This window comes from Xylocopa sonorina, chromosome 12, assembly GCF_050948175.1.
Source record: "Xylocopa sonorina isolate GNS202 chromosome 12, iyXylSono1_principal, whole genome shotgun sequence".
Classification (NCBI taxonomy): Eukaryota; Metazoa; Arthropoda; class Insecta; order Hymenoptera; family Apidae; genus Xylocopa; species Xylocopa sonorina.
In genome coordinates, this window is record NC_135204.1 from 9,187,345 (window position 1) to 9,204,630 (window position 17,286).

Sequence of the window (17,286 nt, forward strand, 5' to 3'; positions counted from 1 at the left end):
CTCGAGCTGGAATATGGCGGATCTAGCTCTCGCCACGCGTAGTCTACGGTCGTACCAGGGGCTTGCCCGGGTTTTCGAAGCTCTCGATATTCCATTAAAACGCCAAATTGCGATTTGATTATCGTGAAGCTCGGTGTAATCGATGAGTTATCTCGGTTCGTCTCGAACAGCGCAGGCCTGTTTCCGCACGAAACACGGGGGGAAGAAAAAAAAAGAGGTCTCGCCGCTGCCAGTAATAATTACGAGCTTTTTTTTCGGCGGCAACACGTTGTAACTGTTAAGCGTAATCGCGAAATCTCCGGCCCCGCCGACTGGTTCACCTGGGTGTTCCTCATTAATTTCGCAATTTTTGCCAAACGAGCGATCACCGTAATCGATGTTGAAATTTTTTAATCGCTTCCTTTATTTTTTCAACCCGTGGCCGGGATGGACGATACGTTCAAGGTGCATCGACAAAACCGTCGACGTTTTTTACGTATGAATATTTATTACTCCCCGGCTGCCCTGCGCCCCGTCCACGCGTTCTATCGATCTAGAAAAGAGGACATCCGTTCCACGGAGCCGCTGAGAGAGGCTTTTTAACGATTGGAGCCGTGAAAAATTTAAGGCATTCGCGTCTTCGTCCAAGCGACGCGGTATATTCTTTTTATTCCTCGCCCCTCCCATCTGTCGCGTGATAAAAATGTTGATCCATAAATGTTTGAAACGCTCGCCGAGCGAATTCGTCGCATGCTTAACCTCCTTCGATTATCCTCGAGCGCGATGAATGTTTCATGCGCGTGATTTTACACCGCGCACGTTGGATCTACGCCGCCGTTCGAGATTGCAATGCTGTTTCTCTGACGTGGGTATTATTTCTAACATGGTATTTATTCGAGCCGTACGCGACGACAGAACTGCGTGCGCTTGAAACGTTGAGAAATCCTCGAAACTTTCGATCGAACCTCCACTTCGAACGAACCGCGGAGGATATCGAAGCACAGGAGGGATCCAAGCGGAAGTGACCGTGGAAACGAACAGAAATTGACGAAGAAATTAAGACGTTTGCCGTGTATTATAGGAAAAAATGCAGAGAAATCTCGAGACGGAGGCGGTTCGAAGGATAGACAGATCGATGAATGAAAATTGAAGAGGTATTCGCGAAACGGTTACGAGACATTGGCGAGGCGGGCGATAAAATGGCGAAAAGAACCTGGGGGGCTTTTAATCCGCGCGATAACCGGTGCGTTCGTTAAAAATGGCGAGCCGTGCACGGTCGCGGAGGTATTTTCACGTAAATGTCGCAATCGTTGCCGCGGTTGAGAGAAAAGAACCGCATCGGGCGACGCGCGGACACGTCGTTGGAAATATGGCGATAATCTCGCGGACAGAAACGAGCGGCAGTCACGGCAAATGCCTAATCTGGAAAATCTACGAGCCGTGACATTCCATTTTCATGGTCAATTAATGCAACGCAATCGATCCGCCGCCGCCTGACACCGTTCCGATCCTTTCACTCGTGTCTCTAACGCCGGATTCCTTTTTTTCCCCTCATCTTTTTTCTTTTCTTTTTTCCGTTTTTTCTCTCTTTTTTTTTTTTTTTTTACACAACCCAGGCGATAATTGCTCGTCCAAGTTGTTTGCCGTGGGATTCCACTTAAACGGAATCAATTAACCAATGTCGAAACGCGCGCTGGATCGGCCTCGACGGTCCGCCGTTACCGATCCCGCGTGATTTAGACATTGGCCGAGCGTTCCTGCGCTGGAATTAGACGTCAATTAACTCGAGTCCCGCGTGTAAACCGAGCAAATTCGATTTCGAGCCGAGTCGCGAGTTGAATCGCGAATCGAGCACAATTTCAATCCCCCGTCAAACTTGGACTTGCTCGCGAATCCAGGTTAGACCGGCCGTTTTCACTCCGCTCGTCTCGATCGCAAGTGTAAACGAAGGCGAGCGAAATTGAATCATAAGTTAGATCCAGCTCTGCGATCGAGTTCAGTCGCGTATCCGACTGGTGCTGGTCCCGGTTACTCGTATCCAGTTGACTCTGAATCCATGATCGACGGCTAAGTCCAAGTTGTACGCTACTCGTTCTAAGACTCCCCCCTAGAAATGACTAGAATCCAGGAGTAACCTGAAAGCAAGGACGAAGGAGCGTTCGTGTTGGGTTAACTGGAATCCGCGGAGTGGTCTGGCAGAGAAATTGAAGGGTAAACAGGGCACTTGGTGGCAATAAATGTTCCACCGAATCCGGCTCGACCGCGAGACAATCACATCTGCAAACACCGCGCGCGCAATTACGGGGCGGCGTGCGTGCACGTCGGTTCCGCGGTCGCCATTATGTCGTGGAAAGTCTCCGTAGTTGAACGGGATGAAATTGAAGGGGAGGAGGAGGAGGAGGAGGAGGAACCTTCGTGGACGGGAACGTTGAAGGTAGTAACCGACAGGAAACGTGGCTAGGCTCGAGCGTTTTTGTGGTCGAGCGATTGGGTCACGGGTTGACTGCTTATTTTCTAGGATCGAACGTTACAGTCGAATTTCTTTTCTTCTTTCGAGAAATAGCATCGACTCGATCGAAGAAGTTTGGAGGCATTCGAAGAGCGTTGCTCGTAGAGGTTGAAACGAAATGAAGTATCGCGTCGAGGTGTGAATCGCGAGTAACGGCAGCAAATTGAAGCCTGGAAGTCGTTGGCCAATGAAAAAGAAGAAATAAAGAACGCGCTCGCCGACTAATAGTCGCTGGAACGATGAAAACTGCCGGGGATAGCATTGATTTATTTCAGAGTTTCGCGATTTTATGGAATTCCACTCGGCTAATTGGACAGCAGGACTTTGAATTACAAAGTATCCCGAACGTCGGAGTTAATAAGACGTGGTGCCTGTTGCAGGTGTGAATTATGGCCAGCAAACAACGGCGGATTGAAGTTCGACTTGGTCCTAATTACAGGATACCGTGGTCGCGAAGTTATCATTAGCGTGTTCGGCATGAAACTATTATACCAGGATTATTTCCATCGACGTTTAGACTCGCCTCGAGAGCTATACTTGATAAACTTCGCGATCGCGTATAATTTCATCCATACTATACAATTCAAGCGGTACAAAACGATCATCGTAGCCGAGCTAATAGAGAACGAACTCGTAAAAATATCGTCTTCATCAGATTGTAAATTACTCTGTAATTAGTGGGCTAGTTGGAATCTTTATACAGACACGATATCTCTCTTAGAGAGAAGAGTCGACGAGAAGAAAAAATACGAACGCTAAGACGAACGCAGTGGCTAGGAGTCATTAATTTTCATGAATTTTTTTCGCTCGTCTCGACGAGGAATCAATGAGCCACCCTTTGGACTGGACGCAACGCAATAATCGCGGATCCTAGTCGGGGCACGCGAAACCAGCACGAGCGGAGGCCAAGATTCCAAGTCGACTGTGGCGAGATAGTAGGTATCGGTTGACTTTTATGCGGCTCGTTTTTCGATTTTATTCCGCGTGCTCGCCGAGCAGCCAGCCAGTTTCGCGGTAATCGATTCGATCACGAACGCTGTTCGTCTTTTCGTTGTCTCCGAGCACAGAGTCTCTCACCCCGCCTCGTCCCCTCTCTATCCCTCTCGCCGTCGATATTAGCATAGCCGCCACCCTGCTCGAGGCTCGGGATTAACGGTTTCTTAAAAAAGTCGTTCGTGAAATGAAACCCCTTTCCTAACGTGTTTTCCTCCCCTGCGAGCGGCGCGCGTTACGTTTCTGCGGGAATTGCGGCCGTGAAATCCAAGAAGATTGAACGTCTGCTGGCCAAGATCGTGACTCTTAACGATTTCGAACGTGACCGTAATAAGCTTCACCGGCAATCACGTCTGAGAACGAAAAATGGAAAATCCCAAACTAGTCTTATCGTGACTCACCGTTGATTCGATTAAGATCACGAAAAGGCTACAACTTGCAATTTCTCTTTTCCATCGCAACCGCGAAAGAATCCAGAAAACTCAACTCTGAATCCTTCGATTTTCTAAAAATGGAAAACCACCACGTCGATTCCTCTGAATATTTCACTAGCTTCCTCCAATTACGATTAATAAAAGGCAGATTCGTCAACGAGGAGGCACGCAAATGCACCCCGTCGAGGCGCCTCACGGAATCGTTTGCGAAGCATCGAGCAGCATCGATTGATTCGTTCGACTGCGAGGGGCGGCTGATCGAAACGGATTTACATTTAACAGTCGCAGAAGTCGCAGCCGATACGCGATGACAGATTGCATACCAGACGATAAATTCGAGACCCACCCGCCCCCACGTGGAAGGGGTAGGCCCGCCAGGGGCTGCCCGGTACCAAGCGCGGCCAGGCCAAAGAGCGCGCGGTTTAATATCGTTTATAAATTATTCCGCGGTGATAGCCATCAGCATACAAATTGGTTCTGCGAGGACCTCCGGCTGGGCCGCGTGTTTCCTTCGATTCCCAACGGGCACGGATCCTTTTCCCGCGTTCTCTCGCCCTTCCAGAGCAACGCCCTTCCAACGTGGCGAGCGTTTAGTTAAATAGAGAGTGACGCGACCTCTAACGAAACTTTAAAGGCTCGAAGGGGAAGTTCTTCGTTTGGCAATCGCAACGATGGTTCGCGAACAAACTTCGAGCTCTTTCTGTCGAGCTATCCATGGTCGTACGTTGGGTAGTGTTAAGAAGAGGAACGATTCGAGCGACCGCACTCCAGAGATTTACTCCTCGCGACCGATTCGAGTCGCATCCTCTGTCTACGTTTCAACACGAAGAACTCCATCTCGATGGAGTTCGAGGAGCGGACTGAAATCGATAAAACCGCTCGAGGACAACTCATTTTCTCCCGTCGAAGGGGCCACCGCGCGGAGAGGAGGGCCGAGCCGAAAAAAACGCCGAGGATCAATCGAAACGCAGTAACCGATAAAGGCTGAAAGGCGAGGAGCTCGTTGCCGACGAAACGAAGATTAGGAAGCAATTGGATGGCTACGGTGGCCTTTGATCGGCGTCGAAACTCGTCCGAGCCGAGGCCGTTTCGAGGTTTCGGGGCCCGTGCAGGGGGCAGCGAGGGGGGCCCACTCGACAGCCCGATAGCGACGAGGATTTAATTGACACCGGGAGGTGTCGCAGCGCTAAACTATGCAAAGTGGCCGACTTGGCGGTCGGCTTTCGCTTTCTCAGCCGCCTCTGGAACGCGGTGGGACGTCGTACGCGACGACTCACCCGATGGAATTAAGGCTGCACGCGTTCCCCGGCTGATCGATCGATCTGTCCACGACGTCCAGTCGGACTGTCCCTCAGGCACGGACGGTTTTGAGGGAAACGGGCACTGGTATGCGCTGGAAGTGATCGTGAACGATGTGGTCGGTCTGTTTCCAAGCGATTAGAACGGTTCCATCGAATTCTGTTCGTGGTGAGATCAATCGGAAACAGGGTCGACAGAAAAATGAATCTACACTCGGGACAAGTAGATATCTAAAATCGAGCGAGACCGAATTCGTCGCATTCGAGGAATATTCCAAACGATCCTCCGCCTCTACGACGCAAGTTCGAAGTGTCTTGAACGACTCGCGAACAATCAGCCATTCCTCCGACCCATTAGATTCCCTCGATCCCACCGTCTCTCTGTACGCGTCGAACGCGAACGGAGAAAGCACCACGGTGGAATAACAAGAACAAGAAGACAACGAAGGCAGAGAGAGAGAGAGAGAGAGAGAAAGATAGGGGACGGCGAAAAAAATCCGACGAAAGGGCCCCGATGGTGGACGCGCGGGACTGTAGGAAAAAAATGGCGAAAAATGCGAACTTCTCGCCGCTGCGGGCAACGACAAAGGGCTGCTGCCATTGCGTGCTCGCCGCCTCGCAGATAAATCTTTCCGTCTCTGTCCCGCAACGTGGCCGCGCGTTAGTTGGAAGCCGAGGGGATGGAGTCTCCACCGTGGAGGAGCCGCATGGGACCGTCGTTCTGGTCCAGGCCTAGCACCGCGACGCGCCCCGCCACGGCTGGCTCTCTCATTTACACTACGAGCACCAGGATTTACTGGCCGCAGAATACAATGCGGGACCTGTCCGTGTCCATCCAGCGAGACCGTGAGCCGTCCTCGCTACTAGTCGTGTACACCTCGTCGCGCGCTCGCCCTACGGACGCCCGTTGCCTTTTCGTTCGGCTCGATTCGGCCGAGGGCTGGCCTCGACGACGTCTTCGATGGAATAATGGCCACTGCGACCACGGACGGATTCACGCTGGCGAGCAACGCGCGATCGACCACGCTCGTCGCCTTTGCTCGCTTACCTCGACCCCATGTTTTTCGGTTATGGACCGCGATTAATCGGGCCGCGGCTGGGACGTTAATTGACACTGGCAACCTCTGGACCGAGGTGACGCGCGGGATCATGGACAGAGTCGCGCGTTCGTCTTGGTTCGTAACGAGAATTCCTAGAAGCATCGAGCGGATCGCTTCCTAATTCGGACTCGACGTGGGCGAACGATTTATGAAGATGGTAAGAGTGGTACGAGTGAGGATAGAGAGTTTGGAGAGTCGTCGAGGAGACGATGGTAGGTGCGAAATTTGTGGAACCCCGTGACAGAGGAGCTTGGCGAGCAGCACCCCAAGAATTGCCTTGATAACGATTCGAAAGGTGTCCCTGGAATCCCCAACGACTAACCATCGTGTCGGCGATCCCTGTCCCGAGGCATCTCCAGAATCCAGCCACCCGTTCTCACCTGAACGTCGAAGACGCGGGACCCCTCTTTCGAGGGTGAGAGAACTGTACCAACGTAACAGTTCGGTGCCTTTAGAGCGGGCTCGAGGCGGCGGGCACAAACGCGCCGACAAACGGTGTCCCGCTTGGAAAGCCCTCGTCCAGCCAACTCTTTCCCAAAAGCCCAGCCGTTGCTACCATCGTAGAATGGTAAACCGCGATCGAACGACCATTTTCGGGACCAGGTGCGAATGGGGGAGCAGCCTCGAATGCCTCGTTAGGGATTCCCTCGAGCCGCAGGTTTTATTTGGTAGACCGTTTTAGAGGAGGCCAAACTCGATGCACGCGCGACGCCACATTTTTTTTCGAGAATTATTCCGACGAACTGTGACGTGGAACGATATCCTTCGATCGGAGAGGAGAAATGGATCCCGCCAAATCGTGCCAATTAAAGGGATAGTCGTATGAAGGTTCAACGAGGAGCGCGCACCCTAAAACGAGAACGGCAGACCCGTGCGGATTTGCCATTTAGGAGGATTTACATTCGCGGTGGGAGGAAGGAAGGTGGCCAATAAACCCGCGACCGTTCAGGCATTACTTTTCCCTCTCATCGCCGTTCAAGGCTGGTGCGCGGCTTGTTGCCCACCCTTCCCTCGTGTGGGAGTTGACTCTCTCGTCCGGCGCTGGCTGATTTGCGATCAATTTGCCCTAATTTACAATCGGTGCCCTCGGTGCCGCGGTGCCTTCAGCGTCTCCTGGCCATGAAAGGCGCGTCGAACGGCCCTCGCGGCCTCTCCTCCTGCGGACCGAAAGATTCATCCTGACCGGCGAGAAATTAATCGGACGCCTTGTAAACGTCGCTGGGCCTTCGTTGCCTGCGCTCAGTCGCTTTTGTGGTGCCTTGAATGGTTCTTTTCATGCGGATCTCTTTGAGAGAAAAAAAAAATAGAGGGCGTTGCTGTTGCTTCCGTCGAGCCGAGATCGCGCGATCGACCGAAGAGACGAGCGTTGCTTCGAATTGTAATTGTTCTCAGATAATTTTTCGGGTGGAGTCGTTGGCAGCTTCGCGTGGTTCGTCGCGAAGGTGATGGAAGAGGAAGAGGGATCGAAGCTCTCGCTGAAAGTCGGAGCAAAGTATGGACGGACTCGATTTATGAGCAATTATGCTATTATCCTGGGCGTAGTCGTGAATAATGAATCGCTGTTTTAACGGCGTCACGAGTAATCCATTAAATTTCACCGCGCGATTGTTAATTAATTAGAAAGAATTACTCTTGGGCTACGCAGGCCGGCGATTTGGCGGAGGATTTCGAAAATTCACCGCGGTCGGGCCTCGTTAAAAAATTACGACGCCGTCGTAATTTTTTAACGAGCACACTCGACTCCGCGCCGCGGTGTAATTAAATAAAACTCGGACAATCCTGCACTTCATTAATCATCGGCCCCGTCGAATCCACGGCCCTCTAATTAATTTCCCGCCGGTGACCACGTTAATCGCGTCGATGTCGCGTTAATTAATACCTCGATACTCTTACGCCTGCTTAGTCCGCTCGACTGTACAATCGCTCGACGTATCTCTTAACCTCGGTTCATTCGCTCGTCGTTCAAATTAATCGCGAACAACGCAATCCTGCACGAATCTAGCCATCGAAGTGCTTCACGAATTACCTAGAAATTCAGTCGAAAAACGAAGGGATATCGACGAGGAGCAGTAAAGCGCGGGAAATTCGAATAATCGTAAGAACCGGTTTCGTTCGACCCAAGAGGAAACTACCAGCGACTACGAGCGATGTTCTCGAGCCTCGTTCGGAACCTTCCCACCGATTAATCCCCGTTTTATCGTCGAATCGACGGTCCGAACGAGCCGCGAGACGTTTTTCGCACCTCCTGGCCAGACGCTGCGCACCGCTTTATTAATAACAGGCGAGAACGGGCGGATTTACGAGTTAACGGTATCCAGTCTCTGGTTCCCGCCGCGTTTTATTCGTTTCCAGGGCCCGCCGGAATCGCGGGGCAAAAATAATGGCAGGAAATATAAATTTCGCCGGGCGGTGACGGCGCGATAAGCTCGAGCGGCCGACTGGTTCCTCGCCTGGCAACCTCGGCAGCCTGCGACACTCTTTTAATTACTTTATTATTTGCCAGCGGAATCGTTCCGCGTCGATAACCAAGGGTACGAGCAACGCCAATGCCAAAGCGCTATTTTTCACTCGATGAACCCAGCAAAACGTGCGCACACCTTACTGCTACCTGTCCATCGAAAGAATTGGACAGACTTCGTAGTTCGGTTACGAGCAGAGAGAGAGAGTTTCGAGGAAATTGGACACGAGACGAACGTGAAAGTGCTCAGGGACCATCGATGGAAATAATGGCGAGGCTGAAAAATTTGGTCAGAAATAATGGAAGGAACGCGCGGGGTAGCAAAAGCGGCGCGGCTCGAGTGGTGGGGCAGTGCGGCTGTATTTCACCGTCTCGGTTCCACGGGGCCCGGCTATACATAACGCTGGCCCCTTCACAAAGGGCTCGTGGTGAGATGGTAGCCTACAAGATCGGATAATATGGGTAGTTATTTGTCGGCGCGGATGTTGGTTTTTCAGGCGAGTGTGTTCGCCCATGCGTGTGAGGCCCCCCGCAGTGACGGACCCCGCTGGCTACGGGGCCCGATCCGCCCCACCGCGGCCCATCGCCAGCGTCTCCGCCACGGTCCACCGTCCTCCCCTTATCTCTCCGCGCTTCTCATCACTTTTCGCGCTCTATCCGCCGGTCGGACGCGACCGTTCGCGTTTCGAGAGATCACCAGTGAGATTAAACGCGAAACGGGCATTAATGGGGACCCCTGGCAGGGCCTGGCTCTACGTTGCGCGTACAAGGAAGAGACAGGTACTGGTTACGGTAGTGGTCGATCGAGGCTGACGAGTTTCGATCGAGAATTTCGTTCGACGAGGCTCGATTTCGGGTCAGAATCTTCTTTATCGGGTACTTTATATTTGAAGGCAACGTTTATCGTGCCGTAACGTTATCAACGAGGATTCGAGGAAACAGATGAATTTTGGGCGAAAGTTTGAGGGGGTGGTTGCGCGCGTCCATCGAGCTCGAGGCCTCAACCCTGGCGATCCTCCTCGAGCGAGGCTCTCGACCCTCTCGATGTCTAATCGCAATAAACCGGGGGAGGCGAGAGCCGTTAAGCAGAAAAATATGGACACTGGATCGGAGGAGTGCAAACGGCGAGCAACAACGTACGCGCGTGTGCGTGGGGCGAGAAGGGACCCGAGTGCCCCGCCACACACACGCTGCGTCCAGGCGTCCGTAACGTCTTTTAATCACGAAATGAGCCGGCTCGCTTCAAACGGCCAGGGGCCCGCGGTCCTCTGTTGGCCGAATTAAGTAAATCAATAAATAACGAGGATACCTCCGCAACACCTGCGCGCACCACTCCACGACGGCACCGAGTAACAGGATTTACGGCGCAGGGCGCCGCGTCGCGCCGATTCTTCTCTCTTTCTGCGTTACTCTCCTGCCTTTTTTTCTGTTCATTCTCTTTTTCCACCATCCTTTCCCCCTCCCTCCCCTCTCGCCGCCCATCACCTTTGGTTTATTTATCTTAAACCACTTCAGGGACACCGGCGCGTATACGCGCGTTTAGTCTCTCGTGAATTATAGTTATCCTCGATGGGAGCCTCGCGGTGGTTCGAGCGGGGTTTTCAGTTTCGCTACGAAGCCTCTCAACGGGGAGAATAGAGAGATTCCAGGCTGACAATTAACGCGGGGGATGTAATTAACGCGGCGGACCAGGCGACGCACGTCGGAGGTGGAAACTCGAGGATCCGTGGACGGACGCGCCAGCTGCATATGCGCGACTCTTTCTTTACTAATTTTAATACCGGAGAGACAGGACGCGAGGTAACGAGGCCGTGAATAACGATCGAGATTACGATCGTATCCTGATCGCGATTAATCGAGCACGCGTTCGATCCGGTGGAATCAGCTGTTCCGCTTTCCTAATTTCCTTGCGCGAGTTACAACTTTCGAGTGGTCGTGGCGTCCGATAAGACGAGATCGCACACGTCGAGTGTCGTGTACCGTTCGACGTTGGTACTTTATTTCCCCTCCCCCCATGTTTTTGTTAACGCATCGTCGCGATTGAGCGAGAAAAACGAAACGGGGACAAACGATCGCGCGAACGATCGTCGAACGCGATAGAAGCCACGGATCGTTATTGGTGGTGCGTGTCCGGGGGCAACAATAATGGGAATGGTAACAACAAAGGGCATATTAGCGAAAACGGGGACGACTGGCTGCGAAGCAGGAAGCGGCGATGAGAAGGAGGCGCCTGTAACGGGGACGCGTAAAGAAACGAGCGAAGGAAAAAAGAAAAATGGTCCCCGGTACCTCGTAAATAATAATTATCATGAGAATCATCGGCGAAAAACGTGGATACCAGCGGTAAAAGCTCTTTCGATCGTCGCGATTTATGGCGTCGCGATCACAATGGACCTTGGATTAGACTGGCACACTTGGGAAACGAATTTCTAACGGGGAGCCTTACATCGCGTCCCGATATGCTAAGTTAGTGACAAACGCCCGTTGTATCACTGCGAGCGTCCACATCGACGCGTCACGATGATACGAATCGTCGCGATCAAAAAACCAGATGCAACACAGGCAACGATATTTAAGAATCCACGGTTTTGGGGGGACGAAACGAAGTAGGACGCGTTATGCGAGGCCACCAGCGACTACCCTCGCGCAGCAGCGAAACAGCCTCTAAACGGGCTGGGCTCGCGGAGGCCATTGAAATCCGACGTCGACGGGGGAAGAAAAAGTGGTTGGACGTTAAGAGAACGAACGAAAGAAGGAAATTCCTCATTGATGCGGACAGGAAACAGGTCCTCGATCCACGGGGTGGATCCTCCGCGAGCTGCGCGGTGGTACAAAGCGCCGGTATGGGGGGAATGTGAAACGCGCCGCTTCGAACTGGAAACTTCTTAACGAGCATAATTTAATAAGCCGGCCTGGTGCGTTGCCAGTCGATTTTATGCGGCATTGTCGCGGGCAGGAACGCGGGAACCGCCGGCGGAAACCGCTGGAAAAAGCCTTTCGACCACGCTCGTGCCCTTTTTCTGCTCGCTTGGTGTCACGGACTGATAGCCATCGTGGCTTAATCTTTCCGATCTGGATGGCTCACGACGAGAACCGACTCCGTCCACGAACCCGTACACGCCACCGCCGGGCGATGTTATTTTTGTAAATTGGGATAATTAAGGGGGGGATCCCCGTGCGGGTTTATAAATTAGATTAAAGGATAACGCGTAGAGTTTCACGCAAAGTCCTCTGGTTCGCAAGGGGGGATTCATTGTTCCCGTGGTCTCAGGGAGTGCCATTTCTAATGCTCCACGCGTATGCTGTACAAATCGCAACCACCCCCAAGGCTCGCGCGCGACCAGAGAGAAAGGGGTTGAAAAAGGAGACGGCGGACGATAATCGTTCGTCCGTAAAAATCGAAAACCGATCCCCGTCGAACGGATAGCACCGGATGCTGCGTTCACGGTAGACGCGGCTGATACGATATCGTCGATCCGTGGGCGAGTAACGGGGGCGACCGGTAGCCGGTTCGCGCGGCGCGTTTCGCAAATTGAAATGGAACGGTGCGCCAGCGCGGGGCTTTTTTTCTCGCCGTTTAACCGTAATACGCGGCGCGTTTATCCGCGCGTACCGGTGGCCCGCGGCGCAAAAAGAGGAAACGTGGCGCGTACAAACGGCAAGGAAATATTGCTCGGTGTCGGCGCGCGAAAATTTATCGCCGCGGCAGCGCCCGGGGGCCGCGCGGCCGGATCGAGCGGAAAGGGGGCCACGCCGTTGCGACCAGGCTCTACGCGTCCTTATGGAAACCGTGCGAGCGTCTGTGTGTATTGCTCGCGAGAGAGAGAGAGAGAAAGAGTGGGAGAAACGCGAGGGAGAGAAAGCGAGAGGCGAAATCGGGGTTGGACGGCAGGGAAGAATCGAGGAAAGCGGTAGGATGTGGAAATAGCGAGCGAGTGATTGAGGATGGAGGAAGTGACGGAGCGGAGGAGATCGGGGAAGATAACGATGAACGAAATTGAATGAAATCCTGGGGAAATTTGTGGGACCGGAATGAAACACGGTTCGCTCGTGGTTGCGTTGCCAACGACGAACGTGACGTCGCGGTGGATCGAGGACGGACTCGAAGGTGCGCGAGGAGGAACGCGAGTCTTTGGAGGATCCGAGAAAGTAGTCGCGAGACGCGAAAGGATCGACGAGAATCAAAAAATTCGCGAGAAGACAGCGCAACGACCAAGGGAAAGTAAAGATGCGAGAAAGGGCGGACCATGGGCTACGACGAAAGGCGGGCAACACGTGGGGAGGAAAGGAGCGCGTCTAAGCAACGAGGAGGAGATGATCGCCAGACTCCCACTGGCAGGAAATAGAGAGGCTTTAATAAGAGAGTCGACAAGGGGAGAGCATCGTGTTTCGGCTAATCGAAAACGTGAAATGAAACACGAGCGACTCAGACGGCTGACGGCCCGTTAAATTATCGCGCAAAACGATTACATTGTCCGCGTGCTTTCTTTTGAACCGATGTTAGGACCGCTCGCCATTTTCACCCCTCTTCCTTTTTCGTACCGCGACACGGCTCGTTACGCGGGCTTCGTCGGGCATCCGTCAAGCTGAGGTTTGCTTCTTTCCTTTTTCTCTTCCTCCGCGTTTTCCTGCGTCAGGTTCGGGAGCTTCGTGGTTCGCGGCGACAAATAGTCGGCGGGAGCGAGACCAGCCACTCGCGCGGCCATTTTTAGACGCCCTCTGCCTTGGATCCTGACGCGCGAGCCTCGCGCAAAGGGAAATCGCGGGCATCGTAGTTTTCGTCAACTCTCACGATTTTTTAACGTTTTTTAATCCTCGAACGGTGACTCTCGCTCGTCACGATGTTTTTCGCGTGGCAATTCGAGAGGCGACAGTCTCTGTTTATGCTGAATTTCGTTATCTCCAGTTCATAGAAGCGAAGTATTGGTTCGAGAATAGCGTCCCTTAAGCTGTTTACGTCTTCGGTTGGAAAGTGACATTGCGACGTAAAATTCCTCTGCGACTGTAGTCCTGAATAGGATGTGTCTAGCGTTAGTACAGTTTCGACGATCGTAGCGAGCACACGTATCGCCAAGTTTTAAAGTTTTAAGGCGAATTTGATTTTATTTATTTATCCACGATGAAATTGGTGATAGAGTGTAAACAGTGATGATATAAATCGAGTGTGAGAAATAGAAGAATTAGAGTAATAGACAGTGAATCCGGAAGTAGCAGCGATGACCCACAAGATTCTGGCAATTCAGAATGCCTTGGTAAGTGTTTTGTAAAGTATCACACCAAACGCAAGTGCTACTATAAAGTATAACACTTTCGTATGTTAATTTTTATAGAAATTCACGTACACGCGATGTCGTCTCGAGTTGCAGCGGTACCATATCGAAAAAGTCGTCGAGCGCAAAGGGTTGAAGGAAACGCATCTCTGCACCCTTCGCGGACAAAAGGGAAATTTCTCAGAAGAGGGTGGAGGGGTCAGATTTTCTCGCGAAGCGACGTAAATTTCCCTGATAATTCCGATCCATCAAGTTTACGTAAGCGCGGGGCGGCAGCGGCGGAGAACGGCGCAAAACACCCACGCGCGTTCCCTCGCCGTGCGAAAGATGCTATCTTCCGTCGACGGGATGCGTTACAAAATTATGCAAAGCGGCGACGCTCGCGATTAATATCTTCTGGAGGCCTGCGACTCCGCGCGGTGTCGATTCTTTTAACGAGTAAATCGCGCGAGCGGAGATTCCAGATTCGGATTATCGTCGATCGACGCTCGAACGTCCAGCTCGCTCGAACGTCTCTCGACTATTTTCTGAACGCGCGGTGGGGTAACGTTCCTTAGAACGAATTTCGAGCGGAGGGCACGGTCAATGAATTTTCCTCTCTCCCCTCGAAGGAAGAGGCGACACGCGTGCGCGAGACTGATTAAATAAAAACCGCTTAAGACACGCGAGATAATTACGCAACGGAAGCTCTTGGCATTTCTCACGAGAAACCGAGGAAAAGAAGACACGTCATCGCGTATTATATACGATTATAACAAAAGTGAAAAAAAGCGAAACGAACAACGATCGTTCCTCGTTGCACTGGTACACGTGCAGTTAATTACCAAACATGGTACGGGACGAGCAAAAACGGGCACGAACTACACGAAAAGCGAACCAGCCGAGGCAATCTCGAGCTCATTCAGGAACACGACTGACAGGAGAAAATCGACGACGAGAGTATCGCAGGCGAGAGAGAAAAGAAGGCAAGAGTAATGTACGATAGTCCGCGGTAATCGTTGGCCGGAAGAGGTGCTAACGGAATTAAGCCAGCGTTTCCTTACTCCTGGCTAATTTCTTGTGTGGTCCTCGCCGCCGCCTCCCTTTCAGCTCGCGGACGAGGGGGTTAAACGAGTCGATAAATCTTGTCGCTGGGTGCACGGCCGCATAACGGCGTGCTCGCGTCCGCGTGCACGCCGCTTTATATCGGGCAGAGCGTAATTAGGCCGAGAGACAACAGGTGAGCCAGCCTGTGACACAGCTGCCGGTCTCCTTCGTATCCTGACGTTCGAACGGGCTTTATCTAGCCCCTGGATCGCCCTCGCGATCAGTCGACGCGAGGGAAGCTTTTTCTGGACTCGCGCGACTGGAGTTCGCTTTGGGAGGGGTTGGAACCAGGAATTTCTGGTGACGCGTTGCACGTCAGAGGCTTGAAGAATCGCTGCTGACATTGCAATCGAGCGTTGATTACGAATTACTTTGTCTATTGTGGAGTTCAAGTGGACACGCTTTGCTCTTTAAATGCGATGGGTGCTCGCATAGTTTTGGGTGTCTCGAACTGGAGTTCGATTCGGGAGGGGTTGGAACCAGGAATTTCTGGTGACGCGTTGCTCGTCAGACGCCTCAAGAATCGCTGCTGACCCAGAAATCGAGGGTTAATTAGGAATTATTTTGTCTACTGTGGAGTTCAAGTGGACATGCTTTGCTCTTTAAGTGCGATGGGTGCTCGCATAGTTTTGGATGCCTTAAAAGGGTCAGAAAAATGGAGAACAGAGCGCAGAGTGTATTCGAGGGTTAATTATATCGAAACTCGATGCATTGCTCGAAGCTAACCTAACTTAAGCACCACGTTTGAAGATAGAGTGCGAAACTAGAGCACGATGCACGTAGATTGATGCGGTTTTGGGTTAAAATAATTCTTCACGCGCGACGAGAAGAGGGACGATGAAAATTCTACCGAGGAATCGGTTGCTCGTTGACGGAGGCCAAGGAAATATGCGAAGTGGAGCCTCGCTGGTCTATGCAGACGAGCGTCGCCAATTAATGCAGGCAATTACAAGCAGCACCGACTGAAAATATCCCGTAAAAGTTGTCACCAGCCATAAACGTTCCTCTCTGTTATTCCTGGCTCTTTGATAACTTCGTAAGCGAGCAGATCTTATCAGGTGGTGCTCCGCTTCGAACGGACGTCAACCGTGAAGCATCCGCTACGAGGCTGTTCTCTAATTTTATCCTCGTCTAATTAGCTCGAATATTCTCGAGCCGATCCGAAGCCTCGTTACTCGAAGCGATATTAAATTTATTATCGATCCGTTGTTAACCCTTCAGCCGATCGAACGTCGCGCGTAATATCTCCAAAACTCTTCTCTATCTATTTTACATCTTATTTTCGATAAAAAGTACCCGTGGAACGTAACGAAAGCATAATTGTAAGGTTCGCGAGATGTATTTATTATCGAGGTACACGACGCAGCAGCGACGAACGCGCTGGCGTAAAAAGATGTAGCTGATCGAAAAAATGAGGAACCTGCGCGTCGAACAGCGTCTCGACTCGATGCAAGTGCGCTCGCGTACACATTCTCATCGGTTTCGTTCCTCAGAGCTGGCGATGTTGGCCGATGATGAATAGGCCGGTCGCTTATATTCGTGATCGGTAAACTGGACCAGTTGCAGCGGGACGCTGAGAGCTGCTACGCGTAGAATCGATCCACGTGCACGTGGAATCGATTACAAAGTCGACAGGTTCGCGCAAAGCTGCCACGAGCAGATCGTAAGACGGCGTTCCGCTGTCAGCTTAGGGCAAAGCCGATTACCAGCCAGTGAAACTCGGAAGATGGAGACGGTGCTGGGGTCCTGTCGCCAGTCGACGCGTGCATCTCGTCCCAGTTTCATCCTCGGGAACGAACAAATTTCCACCGCGTTGTAAAATGTGAGAATACAACGATGTATTATGAAGAAGAGAGAAAGAAGAAAAATCGGACACGATGCGCGTTCTGTAATTCTGATGCGACGAAAGTCGAGTTCGAAAAGCGAGCGTCACGTGTATTTACACGATTTAATTCTGTATCGTTGGGCCATCGACGCGGCAAATGATCGACGGTGTCCACCGCGTTTTTATTTATTTTTTCCCCCCGCCCCGCGTTTATTTTCCGATGCCCCGATAAACGGAAACGATCGGGCGACGGTGGAACGCGCACGATTCGCCGCGTTAATGCGTCCCCGGCCGATTTTTAATTTATCGCGGCCCGTCGAAGAGCCCCGGGATG